The following is a 23,405-nucleotide window of genomic DNA, read 5'->3' as shown; positions in this document are numbered from 1 at the left end:
CATTTTCACAAAAAATTGCAGATATTTTTTTTTCATTTTCGTGACACAAAAACAGTGACCCCGGTCATGCCGAACTATCGACATTCTGGACAGGCCTAAAAAAACATTTTAAAACCATTTTCACCAAAAATTGCAGATTTCTATTTTGTCCCTAAAAACGATGACTCCGATCATGCCGAACTAGCGACATTTTGGACAGGCCTAAAAAAAAAGCATTTTAGAACCATTTTCAAAAAAAAAGCTCAGAATTCTTTTTTTCATTTTTTGACACAAAAACAGTGACCCCGGTCATGCCGAACTATCGACATTCTGGACAGGCCTAAAAAAAACATTTTAAAACCATTTTCACAAAAAATTGCAGATTTCTATTTTGTCCCTAAAAACGATGACTCCGATCATGCTGAAAAAGCGACATTCTGGACAGGCCTAAAAAAACTTTTTAGAACCATTTTCACAAAAAATTGCAGATATTTTTTTCTCATTTTCGTGACACAAAAACAGTGACCCCGGTCATGCCGAACTATCGACATTCTGGACAGGCCTAAAAAAAAATTTAAAAACCATTTTCACCAAAAATGGCTGATTTATTTTTTCTTCATTTTTTGACACAAAAACAGTGACCCCGGTCATACCGACCTATCGACATTCTGGACATGCCTAAAAAAACATTTTAAAACCATTTTCACAAAAAATTGCAGATTTCTATTTTGTCCCTAAAAACGATGACTCCGGATCATGCCGAAAAAGCGACATTCTGGACAGGCCAAAAAAAAAAATGTAGAACCATTTTCACAAAAAATTGCAGATATTTTTTTCTCATTTTCGTGACACAAAAACAGTGACCCCGGTCATGCCGAACTATCGACATTCTGGACAGGCCTATAAAAAACATTTTAAAACCATTTTCACAAAAAATTGCAGATTTCTATTTTGTCCCTAAAAACGATGACTCCGATCATGCCGAAAAAGCGACATTCTGGACAGGCCTAAAAAAAAATTTTAGAACCATTTTCACAAAAAATTGCAGATATTTTTTTTTCATTTTCGTGACACAAAAACAGTGACCCCGGTCATGCCAAACTATCGACATTCTGGACAGGCCTAAAAAAACATTTTAAAACCATGTTCACCAAAAATTGCAGATTTCTATTTTGTCCCTAAAAACGATGACTCCGATCATGCCGAACTAGCGACATTTTGGACAGGCCTAAAAAAAAAGCATTTTAGAACCATTTTCAAAAAAAAAGCTCAGAATTCTTTTTTTCATTTTTTGACACAAAAACAGTGACCCCGGTCATTTCGAACTATCGACATTCTGGACAGGCCTAAAAAAACATTTTAAAACCATTTTCACAAAAAATTGCAGATTTCTATTTTGTCCCTAAAAACGATGACTCCGATCATGCCGAAAAAGCGACATTCTGGACAGGCCTACATTTTAAAAAAAAAACCCATTTTCAACCAAAAATTGCTGATTTTTTTTTCTTCATTTTCGTGACACAAAAACAGTGACCCCGGTTATGCCGAACTAGCGACATTCTGGACAGGCCTAAAAAAAAAGCATTTTAGAACCATTTTCAAAAAAAAAGCTCAGAATTCTTTTTTTCATTTTTTGACACAAAAACAGTGACCCCGGTCATACCGAACTATCGACATTCTGGACAGGCCTAAAAAAAACATTTTAAAACCATTTTCACAAAAAATTGCAGATTTCTATTTTGTCCCTAAAAACGATGACTCCGATCATGCCGAAAAAGCGACATTCTGGACAGGCCTAAATTTTTTTTTTTTAACCATTTTCACAAAAAATTGCAGATATTTTTTTCTCATTTTCGTGACACAAAAACAGTGACCCCGGTCATGCCGAACTATCGACATTCTGGACAGGCCTAAAAAAAACATTTTAAAACCTTTTTCACAAAAAATTGCAGATTTCTATTTTGTCCCTAAAAACGATGACTCCGATCATGCCGAAAAAGCGACATTCTGGACAGGCCTAAAAAAAAATGTAAAAACCATTTTCACCAAAAATGCCTGATTTTTTTTTCTTCATTTTTTGACACAAAAACAGTGACCCCGGTCATACCGAACTATCGACATTCTGGACAGGCCTAAAAAAAACATTTTAAAACCATTTTCACAAAAAATTGCAGATTTCTATTTTGTCCCTAAAAACGATGACTCCGATCATGCCGAAAAAGCGACATTCTGGACAGGCCTAAATTTTTTTTTTTTAACCATTTTCACAAAAAATTGCAGATATTTTTTTCTCATTTTCGTGACACAAAAACAGTGACCCCGGTCATGCCGAACTATCGACATTCTGGACAGGCCTAAAAAAATTTTTTAAAACCATTTTCACCAAAAATGGCTGATTTATTTTTTCTTCATTTTTTGACACAAAAACAGTGACCCCGGTCATACCGACCTATCGACATTCTGGACATGCCTAAAAAAACATTTTAAAACCATTTTCACAAAAAATTGCAGATTTCTATTTTGTCCCTAAAAACGATGACTCCGGATCATGCCGAAAAAGCGACATTCTGGACAGGCCAAAAAAAAAAATTTAGAACCATTTTCACAAAAAATTGCAGATATTTTTTTCTCATTTTCGTGACACAAAAACAGTGACCCCGGTCATGCCGAACTATCGACATTCTGGACAGGCCTATAAAAAACATTTTAAAACCATTTTCACAAAAAATTGCAGATTTCTATTTTGTCCCTAAAAACGATGACTCCGATCATGCCGAAAAAGCGACATTCTGGACAGGCCTAAAAAAAAATTTTAGAACCATTTTCACAAAAAATTGCAGATATTTTTTTTTCATTTTCGTGACACAAAAACAGTGACCCCGGTCATGCCGAACTATCGACATTCTGGACAGGCCTAAAAAAACATTTTAAAACCATTTTCACCAAAAATTGCAGATTTCTATTTTGTCCCTAAAAACGATGACTCCGATCATGCCGAACTAGCGACATTCTGGACAGGCCTAAAAAAAAAGCATTTTAGAACCATTTTCAAAAAAAAAGCTCAGAATTCTTTTTTTCATTTTTTGACACAAAAACAGTGACCCCGGTCATACCGAACTATCGACATTCTGGACAGGCCTAAAAAAAAACATTTTAAAACCATTTTCACAAAAAATTGCAGATTTCTATTTTTTCCCTAAAAACGATGACTCCGATCATGCCGAAAAAGCGACATTCTGGACAGGCCTAAAAAAAAATTTTAGAACCATTTTCACAAAAAATTGTAGATTTTTATTTTTGTCACCAGAAACGAATACTCCGGTCATGCCGAACTATCAACATTCTGGACAGGCCTAAAAAAAACATTTTAAAACCATTTTCACCAAAAATTGCAGATTTCTATTTTGTCCCTAAAAACGATGACTCCGATCATAACGAAAAAGCGACATTCTGGACAGGTCTAAAAAAAAATGTTAAAACCATTTTCACCAAAAATTGCTGATTTTTTTTCTTCATTTTCGTGACACAAAAACAGTGACCCCGGTCATGCCGAACTAGCGACATTCTGGACAGGCCTAAAAAAAAACATTTTAAAACCATTTTCACCAAAAATTGTAGATTTTTATTTTTGTCACCAAAAACGAATACTCCGATCATGCTGAACTAGCGACATTTTGGACAGGCCTAAAAAAAAGCATTTTAGAACCATTTTCAAAAAAAAAGCTCAGAATCCTTTTTTTCATTTTTTGACACAAAAACAGTGACCCCGGTCATGCCGAAATATCGACATTCTGGACATGCCTAAAAAAACATTTTAAAACCATTTTCACAAAAAATTGCAGATTTCTATTTTGTCCCTAAAAACGATGACTCCGATCATGCCGAAAAAGCGACATTCTGGACAAGCCTAAAAAATTTTTTAAAAACCATTTTCACCAAAAATTGCTGATTTTTTTTTCTTCATTTTCGTGATACAAAAACAGTGACCCCGGTCATGCCGAACTAGCGACATTTTGGACAGGCCTAAAAAAAAGCATTTTAGAACCATTTTCAAAAAAAAAGCTCAGAATTCTTTTTTTCATTTTTTTACACAAAAACAGTGACCCCGGTCATGCCGAACTATCGACATTCTGGACAGGCCTAAAAAAACATTTTAAAACCATTTTCACAAAAAATTGCAGATTTCTATTTTGTCCCTAAAAACGTTGACTCCGATCATGCCGAAAAAGCGACATTCTGGACAGGCCTAAAAAAATTTTTTGGAACCATTTTCACAAAAAATTGCAGATATTTTTTTTTCATTTTCGTGACACAAAAACAGTGACCCCGGTCATGCCGAACTATCGACATTCTTGACAGGCCTAAAAAACATTTTAAAACAATTTTCACAAAAAATTGCAGATTTCTATTTTGTCCCTAAAAACGTTGACTCCGATCATGCAGAAAAAGCGACATTTTGGACAGGCCTAAAAAAAAGCATTTTAGAACCATTTTCAAAAAAAAGCTCATAATTCTTTTTTTCATTTTTTGACAGAAAAACAGTGACCCCGGTCATGCCGAAATATCGACATTCTGGACAGGCCTAAAAAACATTTTAAAACCATTTTCACAAAAAATTGCAGATTTCTATTTTGTCCCTAAAAACGATGACTCCGATCATGCCGAAAAAGCGACATTCTGGACAGGCCTAAAAAAAAAATTTAAAACCATTTTCACCAAAAATGGCTGATATTTTTTTTTTCATTTTCGTGACACAAAAACAGTGACCCCGGTCATGCCGAACTATCGACATTCTGGACATGCCTAAAAAAACATTTTAAAACCATTTTCACAAAAAATTGCAGATTTCTATTTTGTCCCTAAAAACGATGACTCCGGATCATGCCGAAAAAGCGACATTCTGGACAGGCCAAAAAAAAAAATGTAGAACCATTTTCACAAAAAATTGCAGATATTTTTTTCTCATTTTCGTGACACAAAAACAGTGACCCCGGTCATGCCGAACTAGCGACATTCTGGACAGGCCTAAAAAAAAAACATTTTAAAACCATTTTCACAAAAAATTGTAGATTTCTATTTTTGTCACCAAAAACGATGACTCCAATCATGCCGAACTAGCGACATTTTGGACAGGCCTAAAAAAAAAGCATTTTAGAACCATTTTCAAAAAAAAAGCTCAGAATTCTTTTTTTCATTTTTTGACAGAAAAACAGTGACCCCGGTCATACCGAACTATCGACATTCTGGACAGGCCTAAAAAAAACATTTTAAAACCATTTTCACAAAAAATTGCAGATTTCTATTTTGTCCCTAAAAACGATGACTCCGATCATGCCGAAAAAGCGACATTCTGGACAGGCCTAAAATTTTTTTTTTTAACCATTTTCACAAAAAATTGCAGATATTTTTTTCTCATTTTCGTGACACAAAAACAGTGACCCCGGTCATGCCGAACTATCGACATTCTGGACATGCCTAAAAAAACATTTTAAAACCATTTTCACAAAAAATTGCAGATTTCTATTTTGTCCCTAAAAACGATGACTCCGATCATGCCGAAAAAGCGACATTCTGGACAGGCCAAAAAAAAAAATGTAGAACCATTTTCACAAAAAATTGCAGATATTTTTTTCTCATTTTCGTGACACAAAAACAGTGACCCCGGTCATGCCGAACTATCGACATTCTGGACAGGCCTAAAATAACATTTTAAAACCATTTTCACAAAAAATTGCAGATTTCTATTTTGTCCCTAAAAACGATGACTTCGATCATGCCGAAAAAGCGACATTCTGGACAGGCCTAAAAATTTTTTTAAAAACCATTTTCAACCAAAAATTGCTGATATTTTTTTCTTCATTTTCGTGACACAAAAACAGTGACCCCGGTTATGCCGAACTAGCGACATTCTGGACAGGCCTAAAAAAAAAGCATTTTAGAACCATTTTCAAAAAAAAAGCTCAGAATTCTTTTTTTCATTTTTTGACACAAAAACAGTGACCCCGGTCATACCGAACTATCGACATTCTGGACAGGCCTAAAAAAAACATTTTAAAACCATTTTCACAAAAAATTGCAGATTTCTATTTTGTCCCTAAAAACGATGACTCCGATCATGCTGAAAAAGCGACATTCTGGACAGGCCTAAAAAAAAAATTTAGAACCATTTTCACAAAAAATTGTAGATATTTTTTTTTCATTTTCGTGACACAAAAACAGTTACCCCGGTCATTTCGAACTATCGACATTCTGGACAGGCCTAAAAAAACATTTTAAAACCATTTTCACAAAAAATTGCAGATTTCTATTTTGTCCCTAAAAACGATGACTCCGATCATGCCGAAAAAGCGACATTCTGGACAGGCCTACATTTTTTTTAAAAAACCATTTTCAACCAAAAATTGCTGATTTTTTTTTCTTCATTTTCGTGACACAAAAACAGTGACCCCGGTTATGCCGAACTAGCGACATTCTGGACAGGCCTAAAAAAAAAGCATTTTAGAACCATTTTCAAAAAAAAAGCTCAGAATTCTTTTTTTCATTTTTTGACACAAAAACAGTGACCCCGGTCATACCGAACTATCGACATTCTGGACAGGCCTAAAAAAAACATTTTAAAACCATTTTCACAAAAAATTGCAGATTTCTATTTTGTCCCTAAAAACGATGACTCCGATCATGCCGAAAAAGCTACATTCTGGACAGGCCTAAAAAAATTTTTTAGAACCATTTTCACAAAAAATTGCAGATATTTTTTTCTCATTTTCGTGACACAAATACAGTGACCCCGGTCATGCCGAACTATCGACATTCTGGACAGGCCTAAAAAAAACATTTTAAAACCATTTTCACCAAAAATTGCAGATTTCTATTTTGTCCCTAAAAACGATGACTCCGATCATGCCGAAAAAGCGACATTCTGGACAGGTCTAAAAAAAAATGTTAAAACCATTTTCACCAAAAATTGCTGATTTTTTTTTCTTCATTTTCGTGACACAAAAACAGTGACCCCGGTCATGCCGAACTAGCGACATTCTGGACAGGCCTAAAAAAAAACATTTTAAAACCATTTTCACAAAAAATTGTAGATTTCTATTTTTGTCACCAAAAACGAATACTCCGATCATGCCGAACTAGCGACATTTTGGACAGGCCTAAAAAAAAAGCATTTTAGAACCATTTTCAAAAAAAAAGCTCAGAATTATTTTTTTCATTTTCGTGACACAAAAACAGTGACCCCGGTCATGCCGAACTATCGACATTCTGGACAGGCCTAAAAAAAACATTTTAAAACCTTTTTCACAAAAAATTGCAGATTTCTATTTTGTCCCTAAAAACGATGACTCCGATCATGCCGAAAAAGCGACATTCTGGACAGGCCTAAAAAAAATTTAAAAAACCATTTTCACCAAAAATGCCTGATTTTTTTTTCTTCATTTTTTGACACAAAAACAGTGACCCCGGTCATACCGAACTATCGACATTCTGGACAGGCCTAAAAAAAACATTTTAAAACCATTTTCACAAAAAATTGCAGATTTCTATTTTGTCCCTAAAAACGATGACTCCGATCATGCCGAAAAAGCGACATTCTTGACAGGCCTAAAATTTTTTTTTTTAACCATTTTCACAAAAAATTGCAGATATTTTTTTCTCATTTTCGTGACACAAAAACAGTGACCCCGGTCATGCCGAACTATCGACATTCTGGACAGGCCTAAAAAAAACATTTTAAAACCTTTTTCACCAAAAATTGCAGATTTCTATTTTGTCCCTAAAAACGATGACTCCGATCATGCCGAACTAGCGACATTTTGGACAGGCCTAAAAAAAAAGCATTTTAGAACCATTTTCAAAAAAAAAGCTCAGAATTCTTTTTTTCATTTTTTGACAGAAAAACAGTGACCCCGGTCATACCGAACTATCGACATTCTGGACAGGCCTAAAAAAAACATTTTAAAACCATTTTCACAAAAAATTGCAGATTTCTATTTTGTCCCTAAAAACGATGACTCCGATCATGCCGAAAAAGCGACATTCTGGACAGGCCTAAAATTTTTTTTTTTAACCATTTTCACAAAAAATTGCAGATATTTTTTTCTCATTTTCGTGACACAAAAACAGTGACCCCGGTCATGCCGAACTATCGACATTCTGGACATGCCTAAAAAAACATTTTAAAACCATTTTCACAAAAAATTGCAGATTTCTATTTTGTCCCTAAAAACGATGACTCCGATCATGCCGAAAAAGCGACATTCTGGACAGGCCAAAAAAAAAAATGTAGAACCATTTTCACAAAAAATTGCAGATATTTTTTTCTCATTTTCGTGACACAAAAACAGTGACCCCGGTCATGCCGAACTATCGACATTCTGGACAGGCCTAAAAAAAACATTTTAAAACCATTTTCACCAAAAATTGCAGATTTCTATTTTGTCCCTAAAAACGATGACTCCGATCATGCCGAAAAAGCGACATTCTGGACAGGTCTAAAAAAAAATGTTAAAACCATTTTCACCAAAAATTGCTGATTTTTTTTTCTTCATTTTCGTGACACAAAAACAGTGACCCCGGTCATGCCGAACTAGCGACATTCTGGACAGGCCTAAAAAAAAACATTTTAAAACCATTTTCACAAAAAATTGTAGATTTCTATTTTTGTCACCAAAAACGAATACTCCGATCATGCCGAACTAGCGACATTTTGGACAGGCCTAAAAAAAAAGCATTTTAGAACCATTTTCAAAAAAAAAGCTCAGAATTATTTTTTTCATTTTCGTGACACAAAAACAGTGACCCCGGTCATGCCGAACTATCGACATTCTGGACAGGCCTAAAAAAAACATTTTAAAACCTTTTTCACAAAAAATTGCAGATTTCTATTTTGTCCCTAAAAACGATGACTCCGATCATGCCGAAAAAGCGACATTCTGGACAGGCCTAAAAAAAATTTAAAAAACCATTTTCACCAAAAATGCCTGATTTTTTTTTCTTCATTTTTTGACACAAAAACAGTGACCCCGGTCATGCCGAACTATCGACATTCTGGACAGGCCTAAAAAAAACATTTTAAAACCTTTTTCACAAAAAATTGCAGATTTCTATTTTGTCCCTAAAAACGATGACTCCGATCATGCCGAAAAAGCGACATTCTGGACAGGCCTAAAAAAAATTTAAAAAACCATTTTCACCAAAAATGCCTGATTTTTTTTTCTTCATTTTTTGACACAAAAACAGTGACCCCGGTCATACCGAACTATCGACATTCTGGACAGGCCTAAAAAAAACATTTTAAAACCATTTTCACAAAAAATTGCAGATTTCTATTTTGTCCCTAAAAACGATGACTCCGATCATGCCGAAAAAGGAACATTCTTGACAGGCCTAAAATTTTTTTTTTTAACCATTTTCACAAAAAATTGCAGATATTTTTTTCTCATTTTCGTGACACAAAAACAGTGACCCCGGTCATGCCGAACTATCGACATTCTGGACAGGCCTAAAAAAAACATTTTAAAACCTTTTTCACAAAAAATTGCAGATTTCTATTTTGTCCCTAAAAACGATGACTCCGATCATGCCGAAAAAAGCGACATTCTGGACAGGCCTAAAAAAAAATTTAAAAACCATTTTCACCAAAAATGCCTGATTTTTTTTTCTTCATTTTTTGACACAAAAACAGTTACCCCGGTCATACCGAACTATCAACATTCTGGACAGGCCTAAAAAAAACATTTTAAAACCATTTTCACAAAAAATTGCAGATTTCTATTTTGTCCCTAAAAACGATGACTCCGATCATGCCGAAAAAGCGACATTCTGGACAGGCCTAAAAAAAAATTTAAAAACCATTTTCACCAAAAATGCCTGATTTTTTTTTCTTCATTTTTTGACACAAAAACAGTGACCCCGGTCATGCCGAACTATCGACATTCTGGACAGGCCTAAAAAAACATTTTAAAACCATTTTCACCAAAAATTGCAGATTTCTATTTTGTCCCTAAAAACGATGACTCCGATCATGCCGAACTAGCGACATTTTGGACAGGCCTAAAAAAAAAGCATTTTAGAACCATTTTCAAAAAAAAAGCTCAGAATTCTTTTTTTCATTTTTTGACAGAAAAACAGTGACCCCGGTCATACCGAACTATCGACATTCTGGACAGGCCTAAAAAAAACATTTTAAAACCATTTTCACAAAAAATTGCAGATTTCTATTTTGTCCCTAAAAACGATGACTCCGATCATGCCGAAAAAGCGACATTCTGGACAGGCCTAAAATTTTTTTTTTTAACCATTTTCACAAAAAATTGCAGATATTTTTTTCTCATTTTCGTGACACAAAAACAGTGACCCCGGTCATGCCGAACTATCGACATTCTGGACATGCCTAAAAAAACATTTTAAAACCATTTTCACAAAAAATTGCAGATTTCTATTTTGTCCCTAAAAACGATGACTCCGATCATGCCGAAAAAGCGACATTCTGGACAGGCCAAAAAAAAAAATGTAGAACCATTTTCACAAAAAATTGCAGATATTTTTTTCTCATTTTCGTGACACAAAAACAGTGACCCCGGTCATGCCGAACTATCGACATTCTGGACAGGCCTAAAAAAAACATTTTAAAACCATTTTCACAAAAAATTGCAGATTTCTATTTTGTCCCTAAAAACGATGACTCCGATCATGCTGAAAAAGCGACATTCTGGACAGGCCTAAAAAAACTTTTTAGAACCATTTTCACAAAAAATTGCAGATATTTTTTTTTCATTTTCGTGACACAAAAACAGTGACCCCGGTCATGCCGAACTATCGACATTCTGGACAGGCCTAAAAAAACATTTTAAAACCATTTTCACAAAAAATTGCAGATTTCTATTTTGTCCCTAAAAACGATGACTCCGATCATGCCGAAAAAGCGACATTCTGGACAGGCCTAAATTTTTTTTTAAAAACCATTTTCAACCAAAAATTGCAGATATTTTTTTCTTCATTTTCGTGACACAAAAACAGTGACCCCGGTTATGCCGAACTAGCGACATTCTGGACAGGCCTAAAAAAAAAGCATTTTAGAATCATTTTCAAAAAAAAAGCTCAGAATTCTTTTTTTCATTTTTTCACACAAAAGCAGTGACCCCGGTCATACCGAACTATCGACATTCTGGACAGGCCTAAAAAAAACATTTTAAAACCTTTTTCACAAAAAATTGCAGATTTCTATTTTGTCCATAAAAACGTTGACTCCGATCATGCCGAAAAAGCGACATTCTGGACAGGCCTAAAAAACATTTTAAAACCATTTTCACCAAAAATTGCAGATTTCTATTTTGTCCCTAAAAACGATGACTCCGATCATGCCGAAATAGCGACATTCTTGACAGGCCTAAAAAAAATTTTTAAAACCATTTTCACCAAAAATTGCTGATTTTTTTTTTATTTTTCGTGACACAAAAACAGTGACCCCGGTCATGCCGAACTAGCGACATTCTGGACAGGCCTAAAAAAACATGTTAAAACCATTTTCACAAAAAATTTTAGATTTCTATTTTTGTCACCAAAAACGATGACTCCGATCATGCCGAACTAGCGACATTTTGGACAGGCAAAAAAAAAACACATTTTAGAACCATTTTCAAAAAAAAAGCTCAGAATTCTTTTTTTCATTTTTTGACACAAAAACAGTGACCCCGGTCATGCCGAACTATCGACATTCTGGACAGGCCTAAAAAAAATTTAAAAACCATTTTCACCAAAAATGGCTGATTTTTTTTTCTTCATTTTTTGACACAAAAACAGTGACCCCGGTCATACTGAACTATCGACATTCTGGACAGGCCTAAAAAAAACATTTTAAAAACATTTTCACAAAAAATTGCAGATTTCTATTTTGTCCCTAAAAACGATGACTCCGATCATGCCGAAAAAGCGACATTCTGGACAGGCCTAAAAAAAATTTTAAAACCATTTTCACCAAAAATTGCAGATTTCTATTTTGTCCCTAAAAACGATGACTCCGATCATGCCGAACTATCGACATTCTGGACAGGCCTAAAAAAAACATTTTAAAACCATTTTCACAAAAAATTGCAGATTTCTATTTTGTCCCTAAAAATGATGACTCCGATCATGCCGAAAAAGCGACATTCTTGACAGGCCTAAAAATTTTTTTTTTAACCATTTTCACAAAAAATTGCAGATATTTTTTTCTCATTTTCGTGACACAAAAACAGTGACCCCGGTCATGCCGAACTATCGACATTCTGGACAGGCCTAAAAAAAACATTTTAAAACCTTTTTCACAAAAAATTGCAGATTTCTATTTTGTCCCTAAAAACGATGACTCCGATCATGCCGAAAAAGCGACATTCTGGACAGGCCTAAAAAAAAATTTAAAAACCATTTTCACCAAAAATGCCTGATGTTTTTTTCTTCATTTTTTGACACAAAAACAGTGACCCAGGTCATACCGACCTATCGACATTCTGGACATGCCTAAAAAAACATTTTAAAACCATTTTCACAAAAAATTGCAGATTTCTATTTTGTCCCTAAAAACGATGACTCCGATCATGCCGAAAAAGCGACATTCTGGACAGGCCTAAATTTTTTTTTAAAAACCATTTTCAACCAAAAATTGCAGATTTTTTTTTCTTCATTTTCGTGACACAAAAACAGTGACCCCGGTTATGCCGAACTAGCGACATTCTGGACAGGCCTAAAAAAAAAGCATTTTAGAACCATTTTCAAAAAAAAAGCTCAGAATTCTTTTTTTCATTTTTTGACACAAAAACAGTGACCCCGGTCATACCGAACTATCGACATTCTGGACAGGCCTAAAAAAAAACATTTTAAAACCATTTTCACAAAAAATTGCAGATTTCTATTTTTTCCCTAAAAACGATGACTCCGATCATGCCGAAAAAGCGACATTCTGGACAGGCCTAAAAAAAAATTTTAGAACCATTTTCACAAAAAATTGCAGATATTTTTTTCTCATTTTCGTGACACAAATACAGTGACCCCGGTCATGCCGAACTATCAACATTCTGGACAGGCCTAAAAAAAACATTTTAAAACCATTTTCACCAAAAATTGCAGATTTCTATTTTGTCCCTAAAAACGATGACTCCGATCATAACGAAAAAGCGACATTCTGGACAGGTCTAAAAAAAAATGTTAAAACCATTTTCACCAAAAATTGCTGATTTTTTTTCTTCATTTTCGTGACACAAAAACAGTGACCCCGGTCATGCCGAACTAGCGACATTCTGGACAGGCCTAAAAAAAAACATTTTAAAACCATTTTCACCAAAAATTGTAGATTTTTATTTTTGTCACCAAAAACGAATACTCCGATCATGCTGAACTAGCGACATTTTGGACAGGCCTAAAAAAAAAGCATTTTAGAACCATTTTCAAAAAAAAAGCTCAGAATTCTTTTTTTCATTTTTTTACACAAAAACAGTGACCCCGGTCATGCCGAACTATCGACATTCTGGACAGGCCTAAAAAAAACATTTTAAAACCTTTTTCACAAAAAATTGCAGATTTCTATTTTGTCCCTAAAAACGATGACTCCGATCATGCCGAAAAAGCGACATTCTGGACAGGCCTAAAAAAAAATTTAAAAACCATTTTCACCAAAAATGCCTGATTTTTTTTTCTTCATTTTTTGACACAAAAACAGTGACCCCGGTCATACCGAACTATCGACATTCTGGACAGGCCTAAAAAAAACATTTTAAAACCATTTTCACAAAAAATTGCAGATTTCTATTTTGTCCCTAAAAACGATGACTCCGATCATGCCGAAAAAGCGACATTCTGGACAGGCCTAAAATTTTTTTTTTTAACCATTTTCACAAAAAATTGCAGATATTTTTTTTCTCATTTTCGTGACACAAAAACAGTGACCCCGGTCATGCCGAACTATCGACATTCTGGACAGGCCTAAAAAAAATTTTAAAAACCATTTTCACCAAAAATGGCTTATTTATTTTTTCTTCATTTTTTGACACAAAAACAGTGACCCCGGTCATACCGACCTATCGACATTCTGGACATGCCTAAAAAAACATTTTAAAACCATTTTCACAAAAAATTGCAGATTTCTATTTTGTACCTAAAAACGATGACTCCGGATCATGCCGAAAAAGCGACATTCTGGACAGGCCAAAAAAAAAAATGTAGAACCATTTTCACAAAAAATTGCAGATATTTTTTTCTCATTTTCGTGACACAAAAACAGTGACCCCGGTCATGCCGAACTATCGACATTCTGGACAGGCCTAAAAAAACATTTTAAAACCATTTTCACCAAAAATTGCAGATTTCTATTTTGTCCCTAAAAACGTTGACTCCGATCATGCCGAACTAGCGACATTTTGGACAGGCCTAAAAAAAAAGCATTTTAGAACCATTTTCAAAAAAAAAGCTCAGAATTCTTTTTTTCATTTTTTGACACAAAAACAGTGACCCCGGTCATGCCGAACTATCGACATTCTGGACAGGCCTAAAAAAAACATTTTAAAACCATTTTCACAAAAAATTGCAGATTTCTATTTTGTCCCTAAAAACGATGACTCCGATCATGCTGAAAAAGCGACATTCTGGACAGGCCTAAAAAAACTTTTTAGAACCATTTTCACAAAAAATTGCAGATATTTTTTTTTCATTTTCGTGACACAAAAACAGTGACCCCGGTCATGCCGAACTATCGACATTCTGGACAGGCCTAAAAAAACATTTTAAAACCATTTTCACAAAAAATTGCAGATTTCTATTTTGTCCCTAAAAACGATGACTCCGATCATGCCGAAAAAGCGACATTCTGGACAGGCCTAAATTTTTTTTTAAAAACCATTTTCAACCAAAAATTGCAGATATTTTTTTCTTCATTTTCGTGACACAAAAACAGTGACCCCGGTTATGCCGAACTAGCGACATTCTGGACAGGCCTAAAAAAAAAGCATTTTAGAATCATTTTCAAAAAAAAAGCTCAGAATTCTTTTTTTCATTTTTTCACACAAAAGCAGTGACCCCGGTCATACCGAACTATCGACATTCTGGACAGGCCTAAAAAAAACATTTTAAAACCTTTTTCACAAAAAATTGCAGATTTCTATTTTGTCCATAAAAACGTTGACTCCGATCATGCCGAAAAAGCGACATTCTGGACAGGCCTAAAAAACATTTTAAAACCATTTTCACCAAAAATTGCAGATTTCTATTTTGTCCCTAAAAACGATGACTCCGATCATGCCGAAATAGCGACATTCTTGACAGGCCTAAAAAAAAATTTTAAAACCATTTTCACCAAAAATTGCTGATTTTTTTTTTCTTTTTCGTGACACAAAAACAGTGACCCCGGTCATGCCGAACTAGCGACATTCTGGACAGGCCTAAAAAAACATGTTAAAACCATTTTCACAAAAAATTTTAGATTTCTATTTTTGTCACCAAAAACGATGACTCCGATCATGCCGAACTAGCGACATTTTGGACAGGCAAAAAAAAAACACATTTTAGAACCATTTTCAAAAAAAAAGCTCAGAATTCTTTTTTTCATTTTTTGACACAAAAACAGTGACCCCGGTCATGCCGAACTATCGACATTCTGGACAGGCCTAAAAAAAAATTAAAAACCATTTTCACCAAAAATGGCTGATTTTTTTTTCTTCATTTTTTCACACAAAAACAGTGACCCCGGTCATACTGAACTATCGACATTCTGGACAGGCCTAAAAAAAACATTTTAAAAACATTTTCACAAAAAATTGCAGATTTCTATTTTGTCCCTAAAAACGATGACTCCGATCATGCCGAAAAAGCGACATTCTGGACAGGCCTAAAAAATTTTTTAAAACCATTTTCACCAAAAATTGCAGATTTCTATTTTGTCCCTAAAAACGATGACTCCGATCATGCCGAACTATCGACATTCTGGACAGGCCTAAAAAAAACATTTTAAAACCATTTTCACAAAAAATTGCAGATTTCTATTTTGTCCCTAAAAATGATGACTCCGATCATGCCGAAAAAGCGACATTCTTGACAGGCCTAAAAAATTTTTTTTTAACCATTTTCACAAAAAATTGCAGATATTTTTTTCTCATTTTCGTGACACAAAAACAGTGACCCCGGTCATGCCGAACTATCGACATTCTGGACAGGCCTAAAAAAAACATTTTAAAACCTTTTTCACAAAAAATTGCAGATTTCTATTTTGTCCCTAAAAACGATGACTCCGATCATGCCGAAAAAGCGACATTCTGGACAGGCCTAAAAAAAAATTTAAAAACCATTTTCACCAAAAATGCCTGATGTTTTTTTCTTCATTTTTTGACACAAAAACAGTTACCCCGGTCATACCGAACTATCAACATTCTGGACAGGCCTAAAAAAAACATTTTAAAACCATTTTCACAAAAAATTGCAGATTTCTATTTTGTCCCTAAAAACGATGACTCCGATCATGCCGAAAAAGCGACATTCTGGACAGGCCTAAACATTTTTTTTTTAACCATTTTCACAAAAAATTGCAGATATTTTTTTCTCATTTTCGTGACACAAAAACAGTGACCCCGGTCATGCCGAACTATCGACATTCTGGACAGGCCTAAAAAAAAAATTAAAAACCATTTTCACCAAAAATGGCTGATTTATATTTTGTCCCTAAAAACGATGACTCCGGATCATGCCGAAAAAGCGACATTCTGGACAGGCCAAAAAAAAAAATGTAGAACCATTTTCACAAAAAATTGCAGATATTTTTTTCTCATTTTCGTGACACAAAAACAGTGACCCCGGTCATGCCGAACTATCGACATTCTGGACAGGCCTATAAAAAACATTTTAAAACCATTTTCACAAAAAATTGCAGATTTCTATTTTGTCCCTAAAAACGATGACTCCGATCATGCCGAAAAAGCGACATTCTGGACAGGCCTAAAAAAAATTTTTAGAACCATTTTCACAAAAAATTGCAGATATTTTTTTTTCATTTTCGTGACACAAAAACAGTGACCCCGGTCATGCCGAACTATCGACTTTCTGGACAGGCCTAAAAAAACATTTTAAAACCATTTTCACCAAAAATTGCAGATTTCTATTTTGTCCCTAAAAACGATGACTCCGGATCATGCCGAAAAAGCGACATTCTGGACAGGCCAAAAAAAAAAATGTAGAACCATTTTCACAAAAAATTGCAGATATTTTTTTCTCATTTTCGTGACACAAAAACAGTGACCCCGGTCATGCCGAACTATCGACATTCTGGACAGGCCTAAAAAAAACATTTTAAAACCATTTTCACAAAAAATTGCAGATTTCTATTTTGTCCCTAAAAACGATGACTCCGATCATGCTGAAAAAGCGACATTCTGGACAGGCCTAAAAAAACTTTTTAGAACCATTTTCACAAAAAATTGCAGATATTTTTTTTTCATTTTCGTGACACAAAAACAGTGACCCCGGTCATGCCGAACTATCGACATTCTGGACAGGCCTAAAAAAACATTTTAAAACCATTTTCACAAAAAATTGCAGATTTCTATTTTGTCCCTAAAAACGATGACTCCGATCATGCCGAAAAAGCGACATTCTGGACAGGCCTAAATTTTTTTTTAAAAACCATTTTCAACCAAAAAATATCAGATTTTTTTTTCTTCATTTTCGTGACACAAAAACAGTGACCCCGGTTATGCCGAACTAGCGACATTCTGGACAGGCCTAAAAAAAAAGCATTTTAGAACCATTTTCAAAAAAAAAGCTCAGAATTCTTTTTTTCATTTTTTGACACAAAAACAGTGACCCCGGTCATACCGAACTATCGACATTCTGGACAGGCCTAAAAAAAAACATTTTAAAACCATTTTCACAAAAAATTGCAGATTTCTATTTTTTCCCTAAAAACGATGACTCCGATCATAACGAAAAAGCGACATTCTGGACAGGTCTAAAAAAAAATGTTAAAACCATTTTCACCAAAAATTGCTGATTTTTTTTCTTCATTTTCGTGACACAAAAACAGTGACCCCGGTCATGCCGAACTAGCGACATTCTGGACAGGCCTAAAAAAAAACATTTTAAAACCATTTTCACCAAAAATTGTAGATTTTTATTTTTGTCACCAAAAACGAATACTCCGATCATGCTGAACTAGCGACATTTTGGACAGGCCTAAAAAAAAAGCATTTTAGAACCATTTTCAAAAAAAAAGCTCAGAATTCTTTTTTTCATTTTTTTACACAAAAACAGTGACCCCGATCATGCCGAAAAAGCGACATTCTGGACAGGCCTAAAAAACATTTTAAAACCATTTTCACCAAAAATGGCTGATTTTTTTTTCTTCATTTTTTGACACAAAAACAGTGACCCCGGTCATACCGAACTATCGACATTCTGGACAGGCCTAAAAAAAACATTTTAAAACCATTTTCACAAAAAATTGCAGATTTCTATTTTGTCCCTAAAAACGATGACTCCGATCATGCCGAAAAAGCGACATTCTGGACAGGCCTAAAAAAAATGTTTTGAACCATTTTCACCAAAAATTGCAGATATTTTTTTTTTCTTTTTCGTGACACAAAAACAGTGACCCCGGTCATGCCGAACTAGCGACATTCTGGACAGGCCTAAAAAACATGTTAAAACCATTTTCACAAAAAATTGTAGATTTCTATTTTTGTCACCAAAAACGATGACTCCGATCATGCCAAACTAGCGACATTTTGGACAGGCAAAAAAAAAACACATTTTAGAACCATTTTCAAAAAAAAAGATCAGAATTTTTTTTTTCATTGTTTGACACAAAAACAGTGACCCCGGTCATACCGAACTATCGACATTCTGGACAGGCCTAAAAAAAACATTTTAAAACCATTTTCACAAAAAATTGCAGATTTCTATTTTGTCCCTAAAAACGATGACTCCGATCATGCCGAAAAAGCGACATTCTGGACAGGCCTAAAAAAAATGTTTTGAACCATTTTCACCAAAAATTGCAGATATTTTTTTTTTCTTTTTCGTGACACAAAAGCAGTGACCCCGGTCATGCCGAACTAGCGACATTCTGGACAGGCCTAAAAAAACATGTTAAAACCATTTTCACAAAAAATTGTAGATTTCTATTTTTGTCACCAAAAACGATGACTCCGATCATGCCGAACTAGCGACATTCTGGACAGGCCTAAAAAAAAATGCATTTTAGAACCATTTTCAAAAAAAAAGCTCAGAATTCTTTTTTTCATTTTTTTACACAAAAACAGTGACCCCGGTCATGCCGAACTATCGACATTCTGGACAGGCCTAAAAAAAAATTAAAAACCATTTTCACCAAAAATGGCTGATTTTTTTTTCTTCATTTTTTGACACAAAAACAGTGACCCCGGTCATACTGAACTATCGACATTCTGGACAGGCCTAAAAAAAACATTTTAAAAACATTTTCACAAAAAATTGCAGATTTCTATTTTGTCCCTAAAAAAGATGACTCCGATCATGCCGAAAAAGCGACATTCTGGACAGGCCTAAAAAAAAATTTAAAACCATTTTCACCAAAAATTGCAGATTTCTATTTTGTCCCTAAAAACGATGACTCCGATCATGCCGAACTATCGACATTCTGGACAGGCCTAAAAAAAACATTTTAAAACCATTTTCACAAAAAATTGTAGATTTCTATTTTTGTCACCAAAAACGATGACTCCGATCATGCCGAACTAGCGACATTCTGGACAGGCCTAAAAAAAAATGCATTTTAGAACCATTTTCAAAAAAAAAGCTCAGAATTCTTTTTTTCATTTTTTGACACAAAAACAGTGACCCCGGTCATGCCGAACTATCGACATTCTGGACAGGCCTAAAAAAACCATTTTAAAACCATTTTCATCAAAAATTCAGATTTCTATTTTGTCCCTAAAAACGATGACTCCGATCATGCCGAAAAAGCAACATTCTGGACAGGCCAAAAAAAAAAAATTTGAACCATTTTCACAAAAAATTGCAGATATTTTTTTCTCATTTTCGTGACACAAAAACAGTGACCCCGGTCATGCCGAACTATCGACATTATGGACAGGCCTAAAAAAAAATGTAAAACCATTTTCACCAAAAATTGCAGATTTCTATTTTGTCCCTAAAAACGATGACTCCGATCATGCCGAAATAGCGACATTCTTGACAGGCCTAAAAAAAATTTTTAAAAACATTTTCACCAAAAATTGCTGATTTTTTTTTTTCATTTTCGTGACACTAAAACAGTGACCCCGGTCATGCCGAACTATCGACATTCTGGACAGGCCTAAAAAAAACATTTTAAAACCTTTTTCACAAAAAATTGCAGATTTCTATTTTGTCCCTAAAAACGATGACTCCGATCATGCCAAAAAAGCGACATTCTGGACAGGCCTAAAAAACATTTTAAAACCATTTTCACCAAAAATTGCAGATTTCTATTTTGTCCCTAAAAACGATGACTCCGATCATGCCGAAATAGCGACATTCTGGACAGGCCTAAAAAAAATGTTTTGAACCATTTTCACCAAAAATTGCAGATATTTTTTTTTTCTTTTTCGTGACACAAAAACAGTGACTCCGATCATGCCGAACTAGCGACATTTTGGACAGGCCTAAAAAAACACATTTTAGAACCATTTTCAAAAAAAAAGCTCAGAATTTTTTTTTTCATTTTTTGACACAAAAACAGTGACCCCGGTCATACCGAACTATCGACATTCTGGACAGGACTAAAATAAACATTTTAAAACCATTTTCACAAAAAATTGCAGATTTCTATTTTGTCCCTAAAAACGATGACTCCGATCATGCCGAAAAAGCGACATTCTGGACAGGCCTAAAAAAATTTTTTATAACCATTTTCAAAAAAAAATTGCAGATATTTTTTTCTAATTTTCGTGACACAAAAACAGTGACCCCGGTCATGCCGAACTATCGACATTCTGGACAGGCATAAAAAAAAATTTTAGAACCATTTTCACAAAAAATTGTAGATTTCTATTTTTGTCACCAAAAACGATGACTCCGATCATGCCGAACTATCGACATTCTGGACAGGCCTAAAAAAAACATTTTAAAACCATTTTCACAAAAAATTGCAGATTTCTATTTTGTCCCTAAAAACGATGACTCCGATCATGCCGAAAAAGCGACATTCTGGACAGGCCTAAAAAAAAATTTTAGAACCATTTTCACAAAAAATTGCAGATATTTTTTTTTCATTTTCGTGACACAAAAACAGTGACCCCGGTCATGCCGAACTATCGACATTATGGACAGGCCTAAAAAAAACATTTTAAAACCATTTTCACAAAAAATTGCAGATTTCTATTTTGTCCCTAAAAACGATGACTCCGATCATGCCGAAAAAGCAACATTCTGGACAGGCCTAAAAAAAATTTTAGAACCATTTTCACAAAAAATTGCAGATATTTTTTTTTCATTTTCGTGACACAAAAACAGTGACCCCGGTCATGCCGAACTATCGACATTATGGACAGGCCTAAAAAAAACATTTTAAAACCATTTTCACAAAAAAATTGCAGATTTCTATTTTGTCCCTAAAAACGATGACTCCGATCATGCCGAAAAAGCGACATTCTGGACAGGTCTAAAAAATTTTTTAAAACCATTTTCACCAAAAATTGCAGATTTTTTTTTCTTCATTTTCGTGACACAAAAACAGTGACCCCTGTCATGCCGAACTATCGACATTCTGGACAGGCCTAAAAAAAACATTTTAAAACCTTTTTCACAAAAAATTGCAGATTTCTATTTTGTCCCTAAAAACGATGACTCCGATCATGCCGAAAAAGCGACATTCTGGACAGGCCTAAAAAAAATTTTTAAAACCATTTTCACCAAAAATTGCAGATATTTTTTTTTCATTTTCGTGACACAAAAACAGTGACCCCGGTCATGCCGAACTAGCGACATTCTGGACAGGCCTAAAAAAAACATTTTAAATCCATTTTCACAAAAAATTGCAGATATTTTTTTTCATTTTCGTGACACAAAAACAGTGACCCCGGTCATGCCGAACTAGCGACATTCTGGACAGGCCTAAAAAAACATTTTAAAACCATTTTCACAAAAAATTGCAGATTTCTATTTTGTCCCTAAAAACAATGACTCCGATCATGCCGAAAAAGCGACATTCTGGACAGGCATAAAAAAAAAATGTAAAACCATTTTCACAAAAAATGGCAGATTTTTTTTTTTCATTTTCGTGACACAAAAACAGTGACCCCGGTCTTGCCGAACTATCGACATTCTTGACAGGCCTAAAAAAACATTTTAAAACCTTTTTCACAAAAAATTGCAGATTTCTATTTTGTCCCTAAAAACGATGACTCTGATCATGCCGAAAAAGCGACATTCTGGACAGGCCTAAAAAAAAACATTTTAAAACCATTTTCACCAAAAATTGCAGATTTCTATTTTGTCCCTAAAAACGATGACTCCGATCATGCCGAAAAAGCGACATTCTGGACAGGCCTAAAAAAAAATTTTAGAACCATTTTTAAAAAAATTGCAGATATTTTTTTCTCATTTTCGTGACACAAAAACAGTGACCCCGGTCATGCCGAACTATCGACATTCTGGACAGGCCTAAAAAAACATTTTAAAACCATTTTCACAAAAAATTGCAGATTTCTATTTTGTCCCTAAAAACAATGACTCCGATCATGCCGAAAAAGCGACATTTTGGACAGGCCTAAAAAAAAAGCATTTTAGAACCATTTTCAAAAAAAAAGCTCAGAATTCTTTTTTTCATTTTTTGACACAAAAACAGTGACCCCGGTCATGCCGAACTATCGACATTCTGGACAGGCCTAAAAAAACATTTTAAAACCATTTTCACAAAAAATTGCAGATTTCTATTTTGTCCCTAAAAACGATGACGCCGATCATGCCGAAAAAGCGACATTCTGGAAAGTCCTAAAAAAAAATTTAACCTCTATGGGACCGGCGGGACGAATTCGTCCCACCTACGTAACAGCCACTGCCAGCCTGTGGCGCGATTTTCAAAATCTTCAAAATCCTATTACTTCAATTTCTCAAACATATGACTATTTTACAGCCATTTAAAGATAAGACTCTCGTTAATCTAACCACACTGTCCGATTTCAAAAAGGCTTTACAACGAAAGCAAAACATTAGATTATGTCAGCAGAGTACCAAGCCAGAAATAATCAGACACCCATTTTTCAAGCCAGCATATAATGTCACCAAAACCCAGAAGACAGCTAAATGCAGCACTCACCTTTGATGATCTTCATCAGATGACAACCCTAGGACATTATGTTATACAATACATGCATGTTTTGTTCAATCAAGTTCATATTTATATCAAAAACCAGCTTTTTACATTAGCATGTGACGTTCAGAACTAGCATACC

This window comes from Salmo salar, chromosome 13 (genome assembly GCF_965601325.2).
Source record: "Salmo salar chromosome 13, fSalSal1, whole genome shotgun sequence".
Taxonomy (NCBI): domain Eukaryota; kingdom Metazoa; phylum Chordata; class Actinopteri; order Salmoniformes; family Salmonidae; genus Salmo; species Salmo salar.
This window is presented reverse-complemented; position numbering follows the sequence as displayed.